Source organism: Phalacrocorax carbo, chromosome 2, assembly GCF_963921805.1.
Source record: "Phalacrocorax carbo chromosome 2, bPhaCar2.1, whole genome shotgun sequence".
Taxonomy (NCBI): Eukaryota; Metazoa; Chordata; class Aves; order Suliformes; family Phalacrocoracidae; genus Phalacrocorax; species Phalacrocorax carbo.
In genome coordinates this window covers 147,869,520-147,884,787 of record NC_087514.1, presented here as the reverse complement: position 1 = coordinate 147,884,787, position 15,268 = coordinate 147,869,520, and the positions used below count along the sequence as shown (strand labels likewise).

At 44.8% G+C, this 15,268-nt stretch overlaps 1 long non-coding RNA gene across 2 annotated transcripts in view; it reads right to left on the bottom strand.

The window, feature by feature from the left end:
- The window catches only part of LOC135312108 (uncharacterized), a 40,575-nt gene that overhangs the window by 7,642 nt on the left and 17,665 nt on the right, over positions 1-15,268 (bottom strand). For both annotated transcript variants that reach the window (XR_010371764.1, XR_010371765.1), the window contains exon 2: positions 2,645-2,699. This is a non-coding gene — a long non-coding RNA (uncharacterized LOC135312108). The remainder of the gene's footprint in view (positions 1-2,644; positions 2,700-15,268) is intronic.

Sequence of the window (15,268 nt, the reverse complement as noted above, 5' to 3'; positions counted from 1 at the left end):
CACAAGAACTCTATGTTATTCAGTGCAAAGAAGACAGAGTTTATTTAGTGAACAGAAGCCAGGCATTTTATTTTCTTCATGTTATTCAAGGTATAATCCTTTGTTTTTACATGCTATTTAAACTCTGCTATCCAAAATGAATCACTCATTTCTTTTTGGACGTTCATTGCTGTATGAGAATGCTTCACTAATTTTTTATTATTTTGCTCCTAGGTTAGATGGTAGACACCTTTGTTACTCCCATTTTACAGACCATGAACTGGAGACAGATTAGGAGAAAAAATAAATAGTAATTTGAGATGCCAGGAGCCTGCTTTTTCAAAGTATTTGACATTACATTGGACATCATAGACTGAAAGCACAGCTCTCGTTATGTCAACTTCGCCTTTGAGTGTCTAGCATTTCCACAGGTCTTATTTCACAAACATGAAACAGTGATTGCCTGTAGAAGATTTGGCTTAAATAATCTGACTAGTAAAATGTAGAGCCCTGTAGCAATGGCAAGGGTAGGCTCTGGTTCTCCAGAACATCATTCAGCTGCCGTAATCATTAAACAGAGGTTATACCTACCACCTCTACAACAAATGAAGAAATTTTACTGAAGACAAACCCCCAAAACCCCAGATATTCTATCACATGGAGTGATGCTGAACCACAAGGCTCACCGCTGGGGCTGACATCCTTAGATCCACCACTGACATACCTGCCACTTGAGGTAAGAAACCAACTGGCAGCAGGAGCAGGTTGTTACACCTGCATGGACCAGCACTGCAATGGAACACAAGGTACAGCTCACCAGAAAACTTCTCAGCTATTTGGTGATTGCAAAAGGAAGGTGAGATTTAGGAACCCTAGATCCCATCCCTGCTTTGAGCGAGTGTGATCTAATGAGCACAGGCTTCCAGTCTTTCTCCTCGAGCTTGCCTCCTTTCTGCCCCATCTTCCACAATGTGTTTCAGACCCACCCACATCCCTTGGTCCCACCTCAAGCACCTTACCCTAAACTCTGCCTTGACAGCCCCACTTCCCCAGACAATACTAGAAAATGCCAAATTGTGCCTCCTTATTTTAAAACACAGAAACATTACTCGAAAGGTATGGGCTGTTTGGCCTGACATCAATAGACAGCCAAGGAGAAAGCAGAAGACAGCCACACTGGCACAATATGGTTGGATCTCTGCCGGGCATCTGACTCAGTACCACACAACTTGCTTTACATGAAGATAATAAGGCATACATAGATTAAAAAACACCTTACTGAAGAATATCAAAATATAAGATGTAGTTTAATGAGCAAGTATTGGAAGGGGACTCTTTTCTGGGTTAACCTTCTGGGACTAGTTCTCAGTCTATCAATTTATCTGTTTATCAATGAGCTGCACAATGCCGTAAGACCTTGATCAGTAGAGCTTGTGCGTGACGCTAAAAGCAAGGGCTGCAGAAAGTCACAAAGGGAACATGTTATTCCTATGAGCTCTGCTCAATGGTCACAGCCCTACAGGACATTTCAGAACAGCCAAATGGTAATCAGAAATGCAGGTGATGCTCGAAGGACAGAAGACTATTTTGAAAATCAGTTTCTCAGAGGGAAGCTGAAGAGTCCATTCAAATAAGCACCAGAACACGAGCTTGTAGCATAAGGTGCAAATGGAAATATTGAGTGAAAGGAATTGATTTTGCTACGGTACCATTCACTCCTGAAAGCACGACTATGTGCACTCCTGATGCCCACCTCTCTAAATCCCTCATCTTCCTTACAGACAGTTGCATAAAAGTAATAAAAATTTGGAAACTGAGTCATAAAAGTGTAAGCAAATTAACAACTGCATAACCTTCGTCCTTTCTGACCTTGGAACTCATTTTTAACCCAGCTCCTTTATGGACACTGGCCAGGCCCCTAAGTTTTGTAGCTTCCCATGAAGACAGCTATTATTTCTTTCAAGTTTTGCATTTAAGATTTCTGCCACAAAATACAGGACTCATAAAGGAAGGATTTCCCCATGCACACAGATGTAATAATTTGTCTTCTGATCTTAGGAAAAGATACAGATGTCATTTTTAACTTCGTTTCCTCAGGAAATGGAGACACACAGGCACCATGTGTCTATGTGTATGACCCAGTAATCATCCAAATCCTCTGGCCAGTTTTATCCAAATTTGGCAGAGCGCTTTGAGCTACAAAGTTCCTACGCATTTTCATAGGGACAGGAGTTGGGTAGAAAAGGGGGACTTCGTAAGCACCCTGCACGAGGGAAAGTGGTAGCAGGAGCCCTCAAGATACTAAGCACTCCACAAGATACCACATGAATATCCTACTCACAGCAAAGCTTCACGCGGAGCTCACAATCAATCACAAAACACAGTTCTGTAGAAAGTGCTGGAAAGGATGAAGGCAGATTAACGGAATTATTTGTTTTGGTTTTCCTCAGAAATAGCAGAGCTTGGCCCCAGCTGCAGGAAGGTGCTGACAGACCAGAACAGAAGGGAGGGGGAGAAAGCCGCCCCTCAGGGCTCTGCCCGCACGGCTGCTCCAGCGCTTGCAGGGGCAGGGCTGGCCAGGTCGGGGCAAGGCGTTGCTGGCAAGTGAGAGGGTAGAGGCCTTGGGGAGGGTTCGTCTTCCCCTACACGCTGAGCTACACTTCACCTGCAGGAATCGCCAGCCCATGTCTTCTCTGATAACTCCCCATCATCAAAGGAACCTGCCAAGTTGAAAAACAGAATATAAGTAACTAAGTCTATGAAAGAACTTAGCAGATTCTTCTCCATTTTACTCATTTACTACCTAAAAAATGCAGTTATCTAAATATAGGTGAAATCTGTACCAAATGAAATGTATCCTTCGGTTGTAAAATATATACAAAGTGTAGATACATGGAAAAAAAATCCTTTTTTTTTTTAATAGGAGGATATATGATCCAAATCACTGTACTGTTACAAACAGGATTTTTCAAAGATATATATATATAAAATAAATTTCCTTAGTGAACTAGCTTTGTAGTAAAGTATCTGAATAAATCATGACACTTTGACTGATAATCTGCAAACAATACTGGCACCAAATAAAAACAAAACTAAGACGTTAACACCATCCTATTATTTTTGTTGAAACTCTAACAAATGCTACAATAAATTCTATTAAACTATTAATAGTGCTTCCCCACAGCTCTGGAAACACCATTTCTCCAGTCATGCTCTCTTTTCTTCTTTATTCCCAAGGATAAACATTAAGCTTACACAAGGGTAGGCAATTCTTATATTATACTATTATTCAATATTGCTAGTGATGTGCTTTTGTTAACATTCCTTTTCATTAAAAAAAATTTTTTTAATCTGTATTTTCTGTTCTGAACCCTCCAGACAAATATTAGTTAGAGGTGAAAGGTTTACAAAAGCTAACAATATAACAAGTGTGTAGAAAAAGCAAGTCCTCGAGCAGTATCACGCTCCTTTTTTACCTAGCTGTACTTCACAGAGATGACACACCTGAGAAACAAATGTTTTTAGATTTAATTTATCAGTTTAAGACCTTAACATATACATATTTAATATCACAGCATGAATTTCCATAAACAAAACAAATATTTTTGCTTGGACAATTATAACATTTTAAACTGGTAAAGAGTTCATCTACATGCAAAACCTTTTGGGTTTTAATTGTGGGAAAATTATTGTTAAATCTATGAACTTTAGCATTAGTATAATCTGACAGTATTTCTAAAGCAGGCCTGTGTCACAGCAAGTACATATTCCTTTAAATATTTTAAGTGGAAAAATCCTCCAGGGGAATAAGTAGGACAAACATGTTTACGATTATTCAGCACTGTAGATGGCTGAACGGGTGATGTCAGCTGTACAAGGCATTTCTGCATAGAAAAAAAAAAACCAGATACCATTCGAATGGCCATATCTATGTCCTCACATTGAAAGCAAATGCCTCATCCTGCTGGCCCAGAACAGGTGAGAGGGATCTGCTCCTCACAGCTGCATGTAAGAAACATACTCCAAAAGTAGCATCAAATATATTCAGCTTCCAAGCTAATATATTCCAAAGTATTGTTTATTAGCAGAAAGTATTCTATTAACATTCTTATCATTAACGTTAATATATTCTTTTATATTCAGTGCTTTTTAACGTTTTGAAAAGGTGAAGTGAACCTACTCGCTTAAACTCTCAGTGCTGGGAGTTTAGCAAATCCCCCTGCACCGTGTGTCCCTTTTGATGAGGACGGGAGCAAATGTTGTGTTACAGGATGACAGGGACTGTGTTCCTGATGTGACATGGGGCTTCTTGACAGGCCTCCCTGTCACTTTGCATCGGTGCCCATGGAGCTGCCTCCCGCTTCATCACTGGCTTCGGCAGCTGAAGGGAGGACGCTGTGCTGACTTAGCCCTGCCGGCTGGCTGCTCCGGCTGGCCCACGCTCCAAGGCCCGCTGCAGCACTGGAGCTGCCAGCACACCTGCAGCTGCGGCACCTTGTGCTACACACTGTGAGGCCAAAGGATTGCCTGGGCCACCAAGCTCCTTGACCACCTCACTGCCACAGAGAGCAAAAGAGTGATGCCAGCAGGTATCGCTTCTTGCTTGGCAATGAGCTAAAGCCCCAACCCAGCATCATACCACAGCACCTTTACACGGATAAGCCATTAAAGCCAGGGCTTGATTTTCTGCCACTAAACATCCCATCTTAGTTTTTTTTCAGTTGGGAAGTCAACAGCATCTAATTATCCTGGCCCTCTAGTAATGACACTGTGCCCCCTGCAGTTTCCACGGGATACGGTCCCTCTCCTGCCTTCCTCCTCTGAGCTGTGGGGCACAGGGCTGGCTTACCAAAATCGCTTTTTTTTCAGCCCAGTGAAAGTCTGGGTTGAGCCTGTGTGATGCGCATTGGCACAGCTAGCAAGGGCTGGATTCTGGCGAGGAGCATAGTATGAGTGCTTGGGCAAAGAGAAGCTCTGCATCTCATTAACTGCTTTTCATTGCTGTGAAGGTACTCAGCAGAAAGCCTTTACCAGCACAAAAAAATATTTCCAGTGAAAGTGTCTCCTGTTCTCTGGAAGCTCACCCTCACTCCTTCCTCCACTACCAAGGAGGCCAGAGGCACCTGCGCACAATTTCCATGTTGTCAGGCCAACTCCAGACCATCACCGTGCCTCGAGCATCCCTCCTGCTGCGCTGCCCACCCGTCAGGGTGGGGTGCTGCTGCCAGGGCAAAGCTCAAATTGAGGGCAAGGGCAATTACACGTGCATGCTGGGGCTTTCTAACCAAACTTGCTAATAAATAATACCTGCAAATTCCCAGATGGCATGTTACTGGCTGTATAAGTACCATCCCAAATAATTTTCACACACACAGTTAAGCAGAAGTTCACAGCAACCCTAAATTATTAATATTGCAAACAGTGTTATTAACACTATTGCAAATAATGTACAAAGCAAATAAAATACAGAGCAGATGATACCTCTGCAGAATGACTGCGAACTAGTGACAGCACAAGCTTCACTGACTCTACTATTCCTAAAACACTAGGATTTAATCTAAAACTTCCATTCTAAACAAACTATTGTTTCTGTAACATAAATAAAATGCCTGTCTGGCGCAAGCCCAGGCAGCATGTTGACCCATCCACACAATCATAGTTTCCTGCTCATAGGTGGCAATTATCACATCTGTGTTTGCTTCTGAAATTGGGATTTAAAACACAATTTGGTTTACCTAAAACAGGGACAGTATCTGCAGGCTCAAGGAAACAGCTTTCTGTAACAAATCCACACTGACCTTGGCTGAATTTAATGCAACTTTATTTGCCTCGTGTGAAATGCTGACTCCCATGGAGTCAGGGAAAAATTCCCATCAACTTCAACCAGGCCAGAATCAGGTCATCTCTGCCACCATATCCCCCTTCAGCAAGTAAAATTTGGGGAGAAGGGAAGTAACAGGCTATGCACTGAAAAATATTACAGAGTGTAATATTATTTCAAGTTTTACAGATTAGCTAACGCCTGGTGACTTTTGAAGGACATTTTAGTTTTTAAGCAATTTGGCTGCTCAAGACAACAGCTAAGAGGAAACCGAGAAGTATCCGATTCTTCACACCCATGTGGTTGCTTTAATATGGGATCTGCTGTTTCCATGTTCCAGTGGGGGCTCTCCAGCCTCTCACTGTACCAGTAAGATCTCTATTGGCCTTCCTCTGGTCTTCCCACCTCGCTGGCTTGTTTCGTTAGAAATGCTAAATTATTTGCACTACATCACTGCAAGGCAAGGTGGCATTATTCTCTTATTTGTATATGCAAGACCTTGAAAGACAAAATTTAAAGCTGAATTATTAGATATCTCAAATGATTTTTGTCAGGGAGTAACAAGGGCTGGCTGCTCCTTCGGGGCCAATGGGGCAGGGGCTGCAGCAGCCTACAGCATCATTGGGGCAGCGATTGACGGCCACAGGCTGGGCTGATGTGGGGCTCTGGGCCGTGGGCAGGGTCGGGGAAGCCCCAGGTGAGGCTGGGAAGGGACAGTAAGACCTGTTTAGTGCCCTCAGTTTTGGATCTCCCAACTGGTAACACTGGGATCTGAGTCTTGTGGTATCTTTGTGTTTGCAGTAGCACTTCACAGATTCACAGCATAGTTCTCAACAACTGAAACAGAAGTGTTTCCCGAATTAGAGCCCCTTCAGCTCAGGTCTCAGCTGTTCTTTGAGGGCCAGAAATAAGAACAGCACAAGATGGCCATCTCAGAAAAGTTTGTGGCAGGGACCAGCCCAGGTGACAGATGAGCTCTGCAGCAGAGGCAAAGCCCTGACATGCTGCCTGCAGGGTTTCCCTCCCACGCTGCCTGCACAACACCGCAGCTCGTGCATGGAAAGGACAGTGTTTGAAACACAACCAGGACTCACTTGCAGGGCATGGAGTATCTTCTGCATTAAATGAGGGAGTCTTGCAGCAAAGGTGATGTAAAATCTCAATGAAAACAGACCTTTGCAATAAGGCCGTGTTAACTTGTAGAGAACAGTTTCATCCTATCATTTCCTAATTTTTGAGTGCTTGATTTTATATATGTATTTTACAGGCAGTATCTTATTGTGTGAATTTCCTACTCAGGAAAAAAACCTCCCACTGAGAACAGTAAGTGTAATGAAAAATAAACTTTTCATTTATTGTAGTTTTATCTATCCCACACTCCATCACCTGGCTTGGGATATCAGAAGCTGCAGGTGAGTCCTGTGTGATTTGTGTTAATGAAGATACAGAGTAGGAGCCTGCCTGGGGAAGGGAGGTGCACAGTTCCCCAGCAGAATTCAGAGTTATTAGACTGGAGGAGAGGTGGGGAATAAAAAATAGCCATAACAATTCTTCAGTCTGTAGCACTCAGGGCCACACAAATAGCTCTGCAGGCACAGCACAGCAGGCAGCACAAGGGCAAGAATGAATAAACTGGAGATAAGAGAGGAAGAGCTCCTTACACAGCCTTACCACCAAACGTGAGAACACAACCAGAGCGAGCAGCATCTTGCTGGCTAACGAGATGGTGTGCTCATGCAGCTCTTGTACTTAGTGCTGTGGCAGATCACTTCCTGAGCACTAATTTACACGCAGTTTTCTGAAAGCTTGATGCCACATTTTCATGCAAAATATTAATTCTTTCCCTTTCAGCCCAAAAGGCAGCACACCGGATTTAAGACTTCGCAAACAGCAGTACTAGCAGACTGCACCTCTACAGCTGGACATGCTCTAGCATCTGACATAAAGGCTGCTTATGTATTTTCTATGCGCATCACTGCATGAAGTGCCTAAATCTCACCGGGGACTGAGTCACAGGCTCCCTCCATTTTGGCAGAAGGTCCACAGCATAGACTACGGACAAATCTGATATTCCTTTCTGCACAGCCCCCCAGCTTCATCCAGAAGGACACAGGTCCTTCGGCAGGAATAGTGCACTCAGCTAACCCCAGCTTGGGGAGAAAGGCCAGGCTTATCTCATGAGCCTAAAGAAGGACCTCGAGCCCAGGGGCCGGCTCCTCGGCAGGAGCTGCAGGTCCCAGGGAGTAGCACTCTGCTCGCTTCTCAGACAGTGCTGTTGAGGAAAGAGACAAGACTACAAGACCTTTTTGCACGCCTCAGCACTGCATGCTCTGCTAGCCTCACCTACGGCTCAGCCACACAGTGCCAGGCCAGTGAAGGGACTTATCCAGGAGATGGGCTCATTCTCGCATCCCCGAAAGATGCTGGGAACAGACCCGAGTTTGGGCAGCACCTGCAGCCATCGGCCCCAGCACCATGCTAGAAGCTGGCCGTGGTTCAACACCCAGCTGCTAGCTGGCGCTCCCCAGCCCGTCCTGCTCGGCTCCAAGACCCCTGCCCGGGCCCTGCGGGGCCCGAGGGCGGCCGGGGTGCCCCGACGGCCCCCGAAGGCAAACCCGGCGGGGCCGGCGGGAGCGCGCCCGGAGGGAGCGCGCCCCCGCGGCGGGGCTCGGTCGGAGCGGGGGAGAGGGTCGGTTTTCCGAAGAGACTCCCAGCCGCCGCGCGTGGACGGGGGGGCGGCGACAAAATGCATCCCCGGCAGCCGTGGGTGCCGGTGCGGAGCGGCGGCGGGGGGACGAGTGGGCGTCGCCTCGTGGCGGCGGGGGGGGGGGGGGCTCCCCGAGGGCTCCCCCCGGGCTCCCCCCGCACCCCGTAGCAGCGCGTCCTGCTTGGAGCCGAGCCCACCCCCGGGAGTCGGGCTTCCCCCGGCGGTGGGTTTCCCGAGCGGCGCGGCACAGCGTAAGGTTTACGTGTTGCACTACCGCATGCAAGGGCTGACACTGAGCCCAGGGATTCACCTGACATGAAAAAAAAAAAAAAAAAAGCCCTAATTACCATAATTTAGAGGTGGCTGAATAACAGCAGGCTCGATTTTTGGTTGAATTTGCAATTAAGGGAAGATAATTATGCCCCGCACTAGCGGAGAGTACCAGTGTCTCGGGTACGAGCCGAAGGCTCCCCTGGCCGGGAGGGGTGCAGCAGGGCAGGGGTCGAAGCTCCGCGGATTTGGGGAAGGGAAACTTTGGAGCCCCATAAAGCAGGAAGACCGCGGCTGCCTCCATAGCGCTGATGGAATCCAGGCCCGCCGGAGCAGGCAAAGGGTTTATACATATCCTTTTATATATATTTATATCGCCTGAGATACAGATACTTCCTCTATAAACCTTTTACCATTCAGCAGGCACCTCCTTCCCCGACTTCGTTTTCCCTCCCGACTATCGATCTCGGGGGCTTTCCGTGCCTCATTAACAGATTGGTGACTAAATGAGTAGAATTAATTTTTAAAACCCTTTAATTTACTTTATTAACGACGCAAACGCGCCCTTGCCTACCCGGCGTGCCCGGCTCCCTCGGCTCCAGCCTGCCGGGGCAGAAGGCACATCAGGGCGGGAAGCGGATTAAACGGGGAAAGAAAGGGGTTCAACCCGCCCCCCCGGCGCCGCCCCTGTCCCAGCGCCCCGGTACCGGCCCCTCCCGCCCCAGCTCGCCGGGGTGGGCGCATCACCTGCCGGCGCCCTGTAAAGACCGTTCGCGACGCCGGGCTCAGCACAACAAAGGCGAGAGACCCGGCGCGGGCGCGGGGGCGTTTCTGCGCCAACTTCGGCCGGGGGGAGAGGAGGGACGGCGCTCCGAGGGCGGCCCCCGAAGCGTCCTCCCCCTTCCCGCGAGCGGGCGGCCCCGGCGGGGCAGGCAGGCGGCGGGGGAAGCCTCCTCCCGGCCCGGCCCGGCCCGGCCGCCGGTGCCCGGCAGCGGCAGAGCGGCGGCCCGGGGGGGGGGGCGGCGGCGGCGGCGGCGGCTCGCCGGTCCCATGGCAACCGGGGGGGGCGCCCGCCACCCGCCGGACCGCCCCCGGGGCGGAGGGGCCGCCCGGGAGGGCTCCGCGCAGCGCCCACGCGGGAAGCCTCCGCGGGTGGGGCTGCGGCTCCCGGTGCCGGGCGGGCGCCCCTGGCCCCGGCGGGGTGGGGGGGTCCCGCGTTCCGGGCCGCAGCCCCGGGGCAGCGCCTCCGCTTCCCGGCCGTGCGGGTCAAGCTACCGTGCGCGCCCCGGCGTGCGCGGGCACACGCTCCGGCGCTTTGCACAACGGGGGGATGCAGGCACCTGCGTGCTCCCCGTGCGTGTGTTCGTATGTGCCAGCACCCCGCTGCCGCCGGGAAAGGCGCGTGTGTCTTTCTCTAAGACAAGCCCCACCAAGTACAGTAGAGTATTTGGAGTCGGCAGCCATAATTTGTTTGGTTTTTCCCTCCCTCAGGACTTCCACTTACCCGCAGTACAGCCTTCAAACAGTTAAATTCTCAACCCTAAGTTCACATGCCAGTAAATTAAAGAAAACCGTCTTTATTTATTTATGTTTATCCTTTAAAAATTTGTTTAAAAAGCTTGGATGGTTTTGTAACCGTGTGGAAAAGCTATCTGTGCTTTATTTGCAAGAACTAGAAATAAAAAGACAGCATAGAGACAGGTACAGCTAGGAAAAGTTACACCATTTACAATGAAAGTCAGAGGTATATTGTAGGAGTCACCATTGGCTTTATACAGCTTGTATCCTTTTGTATCCTTGGCATTTACTGAATAATCTGCTTTTTTAAAATAAAGAAAAAAAAAGAAGAAAAAAGATGCAGGTCAGTTTTTGGGAGTTTGGAAGATGAGTATGTATACTGGTATAGATTTGTACCCACACACACACACAAGACCATGCAAATATATTGTCTTGCTAGTAGAGCTGGCTGTGCCATTCAAATAGTTTATGCCGATAGGATGATTTATTAATGGAGTTTGCGTGACATTTCCCTGCACTGCCTGCAGAAAGGCATCACAACATCATTGTAAACTCATCGGCGCTGGATGGATAAAAACAATAGGATGCTGAAACTGCAACTCGATGGAAGAGTGAAATACAGATGGAGAGTCTTAAAGTATCTTCCAGCGAGGACAAATCCTGCCCCCCAGATTTCCAGACGACGAAGCACTCCCGTCCAAAAGACTAGCAGGAGACCTCTGCAGCTTTTAAGCCTAATGCTGAGAATCTGTGGGATTTAAATGATTCACTGACTTTGTACCTGTGTTTCTACACAGAATTTAGGATGAATTTTATCCATGGCTAATCCCATTGACTTCAAAGGGAATGCTTGTGGAAGTGAAGGGGTTGAGGTTTATTTTAAGTGAGATCTTAAATATGTTTTTAAAAAATGAAACAGCTGTCCCATTTAGTTTCCAAGGATAATGCTGCTTTGATTCTGTTTCTCAGAAAGTTAAATTTGTAATTTTTCTGTAATCTGAGTAATTATCTCTCAACAGGTCTTCAATTTTTGGACAACAGTCAAGCAGAAAGACTTCATATTGTTCAGAATCCACTTAAAAGTGAAATACGGTGCAATCTAGTCTGGACTGAATCAGAGAGACCCATGGACAAAACATATGTTGTTTGTTTTGGTTTTTTTAAAAGCACAACTTAAATGTGGAGAAAACAGCATGGTGAGATTTTAATCAATGCAACAGGGTTTGAAATTGTGGAAAGAGAAGATGCATAAACCTGTTCTTGTTTGGATTCCCTTGTCACTCTTAATTTCAAGGAAATGTCTAATTGTAACTTCATCCTCTACTTAACCAAAATGTTTCTCAAGACAGTTTCTTTCATACTAATGGAGATTCCCATTCCCAGTAGTTAGGTTAAGTCGAGTCTTCAATGTCTCTTCTCTTCTGATAAGTTCAACGGTTCCTGGTTTTTTCCAAGATCCTCTCATGTTAGTTGATTTGTTTATTATTGCTGTTTGGTTGCACTGTCATTCTCACCACCCCAGTCAGCATCTTTTTCCAAAATAACTATGAATTCCAAGAAATCAGACCTGCCACCCTGTTCAAACCAAATAACAACCAACTCTGTGACCAAGAGGGCTGTTGACTTAGTAAAATAGTCTCCAGGGTTGCCCACAGGTAAATAAACAGTGTAGGGATGTAACATCCTTTAGAATAATATCGTGGAAACACTGACCATTCCTAAGCGCAAGAGGCACACTGTAAAATGCAGGTGACATGCACAAAACTACAGGTATGAAAACCCCCTCCCCCCGCCAAGAGGAACATCTTTCACCATCTGTGGATTACCCCTTTTTTTAAGAAAAGTGGGCAAGAAGATAAATCAAGCTACAGAGTTTATCTGATGAATGCTGTCTTCATATGAGGTCCTGTTTGGTCTTTATCTCTTAAGCAGAGAGTGACTTCAATTGCAGTTAATATAAAGATTTATTAACCTGAGAAGTAAATATTGACCAAGGTGAAGCCAAGGTCAATGTTTACCTAGAGGACTAATAAATCTTTGCATTAACCTAAATATGGAAGCTGGTGCACCATATTTTGCTCTCAAATCACTACCTACCCTAAATTAGTCCCTGCAAGATCAAGGTATGTGCACCAAAAGTGTTCAGTATAGACACTGTTGTAAAATACATTCTGTATGGAATTATCAGAAATACAAGAATTGGGCTTTTTTTTCAAAGGATAACTGATTATTTCTTCACATATGAAAATCTAAAGAATAAATAACAGCAGATGGCTAGAACTGTTTTTTGCTTGAAGGTGATTTAAATCAATATAGGTGCAGATGAGGGGTTTGTTTTATTTTACAATCTGATTGGTAAATATTGTAAATTATTGTAGAGAGAAAAGGATACTGATTTGACATGGCATATTTCAAGAAATCACAGCTTTTTACCTTCTTGTTTATAGCAGTACTAGTCCCGGCCCCTTTGTTAGAATGTGAGCGCTGCCTGTTCTAGGTAAAACAGCTAAAATATTCACCAAATCTCTTGGCCTGCCTTTCACCAGTCCCTCTTGAAATAATTTTGGTGTTACAGAGGTTGAGTGCTTTTGTCTTTATAACATTTAATTTCAAATCCACACAGCTGTGCTGTTTTATTGGTCCTCATAGATTTAGCTGTTTAGCTTATTTCATAGGCATTACTGGGCCTTTACCTTGTAAAAATGCCAAGAAATCACCAGTCCTTTGGACCTACCTCAAATATTCTGCTGTAGCCTAGCCTCTATGTGCCTTAGAAGACTATCACCTTTATAAACCTCTCAGGATGCTTCATGAGTTTTGACAGAATTAGTGTAAGTGCTTTTCTCTTTTGTTATCTCTTTAATAGATTTTTTTTTCCCTGGGTTCTCTGTCTCAGTTGTCTGGTTGAAATGCTGCTTTCTCTATTCTCAGGAACAAAGAAATGGCTCCTGTTTAACTTAATCAAATACTCTGGTCTCTTTCTGATAGAAAGAATAGCGGCCAATTTACCTCTAGCACTATTAAGTCCCCAACAGTTTTCCTGTGTTTGATTTCTGTATGTGCTTTCAGTGCAGCCTTTTTTTCCCTACCCATTTTCCTTTGTCTCTCTCTCTTTAAGAAGACTCACACAAAAGAATATCTTACCCATAACATATTTTTGTTGCAAAATCTCATACTGTTTCTTTAGTTTATTTCTTGACATTTATTTGCAATTAAATTAATTCTACCTTCTGTATGCACAAGGTTTCAGTAAATGAAAGTATTGCTTCTCCGAGTACCAGATCTTTCTATCTTTGCTTTGCTTAGCCTTTGTGCAGCAGAAATCCTGTTGGCTGTAATGGAAAAGCAAAGTATTACTGACTTTAACAGTCTTGCCTGTGTGAGAAATGAGTTGCAAGTTTTGTCTGTTAGTAAATGCATTCTGGATCATATTTCACAATCAGACTTTCATACGCTCTCTGCTAACATTAGGTTTCTAGGCTCAATTTTATAGTTGCACTTCCCATTCATCACGCAGAATAACTGATCCTAGAAAATGAATCTGTGTTGGATGAAACAATAAAACGAGCATCCAGTCTCTGCTGCTCACTTTTCTCATGCAAGTGGACCCCTCGAAATCAATAGAATCATTCAGGGGAGTCAGACAAGCAAGAGCTAACTCAAAACAGGTACTCCGTGCTGCCCAGAAACAAAATGCTTCTGTCTTCTCTGCCTTTATGAAATATAGGTGCCTCAGGATGTATCAAAATTATGAGAGGAAACTAATTTTAAAAACAATTGTGTGAAAAAGTCTGTTTAAACACTGATGGCTGGCTTTTGCATGCGAAGAGCACAGTTTGGCAGATGAGCGAACCGCTATGGTCAGGAAATGTTAAGTGACATTCTTTTAAGGAATTGTACAACTGTAGGCAATGCACAGTTACAGCTTTTCTAACTTATTTGGAATAGCAAATGCAATCTCTAAATTGCTCTTTTTTTAAAATGGTGAGTGTTAAGGCAGAAGGCTGGCAATGCCTTAGAATGATACCACAAAATGGTTCTGCCGGTTAATTAATTTGTTTTCCCTCTGTTTGCATTCCTTTAGGATCCAGTGTTTTCAAATGTGCTTCAGAGGGACAAAATATTGTCCAGGTTTTGTTAGACCATCACTGACACAGTCATTTTTAACCAAAAGTAGAAAAATACTCACAGAAAGGGAATCTGGAATTTACTGTGGTGCAGGTTTCCAGGGCTGTGTTTCAAGGAAAGAAACACAGTCCAGTCAAAATACCTCAGATGTCTACATGCTCGTCAGAAACTTCTTGTGAAGAAACTGTACACTGAGATGTACTTGTTTATTTAATTTTAAATAACAAATATATTCAGACCTCTTAATATGTATTCACAGTTAACATTCAAATAGGAAACGAGATTAATTTCGTTCGTATAATTGATGAAATAGGAATTGTACTTACGGGATTGATGGAATACAAGTTGTACTACATACTGCACTTCTGTGACAATGAAAACCTGGCCAGATTGATGGTGTTCAATCTCTTAAGACCTGAATCTGCACTTATTTTTAGATAGTTCATTTAAGCATGGACTGCTCCCATCAGTGAGCTATATACATGTTTAGGCTGCTCTAGTTTTACTGTATTAATCATGCCGATCTACAAATTTACAAATTGCCTTCTAATTTCTGCTATATCATTATAATTAGAATCTTTACAAATACTATTGTGAAGTCAAAAGCCTGGCTAAAGCATCAATTAAAACCTTAAGTTATGTTACTGCCAATAAGTGGTCATTAAGGGCATGTGAGGGCAACATGCATTTTTGTAAAATCAGATTCTTAGGGGCTGGTCTCTAAAGCAGATGTTTTTCATTTTTATTTCATTTTTAAATGAGTTACAAAATACTGAGACAGCTGTAAGGATAGGGAAGATTTTTTTATATCAACAGTGCGTTATGAATGCAGAGCTAAGCTTTTA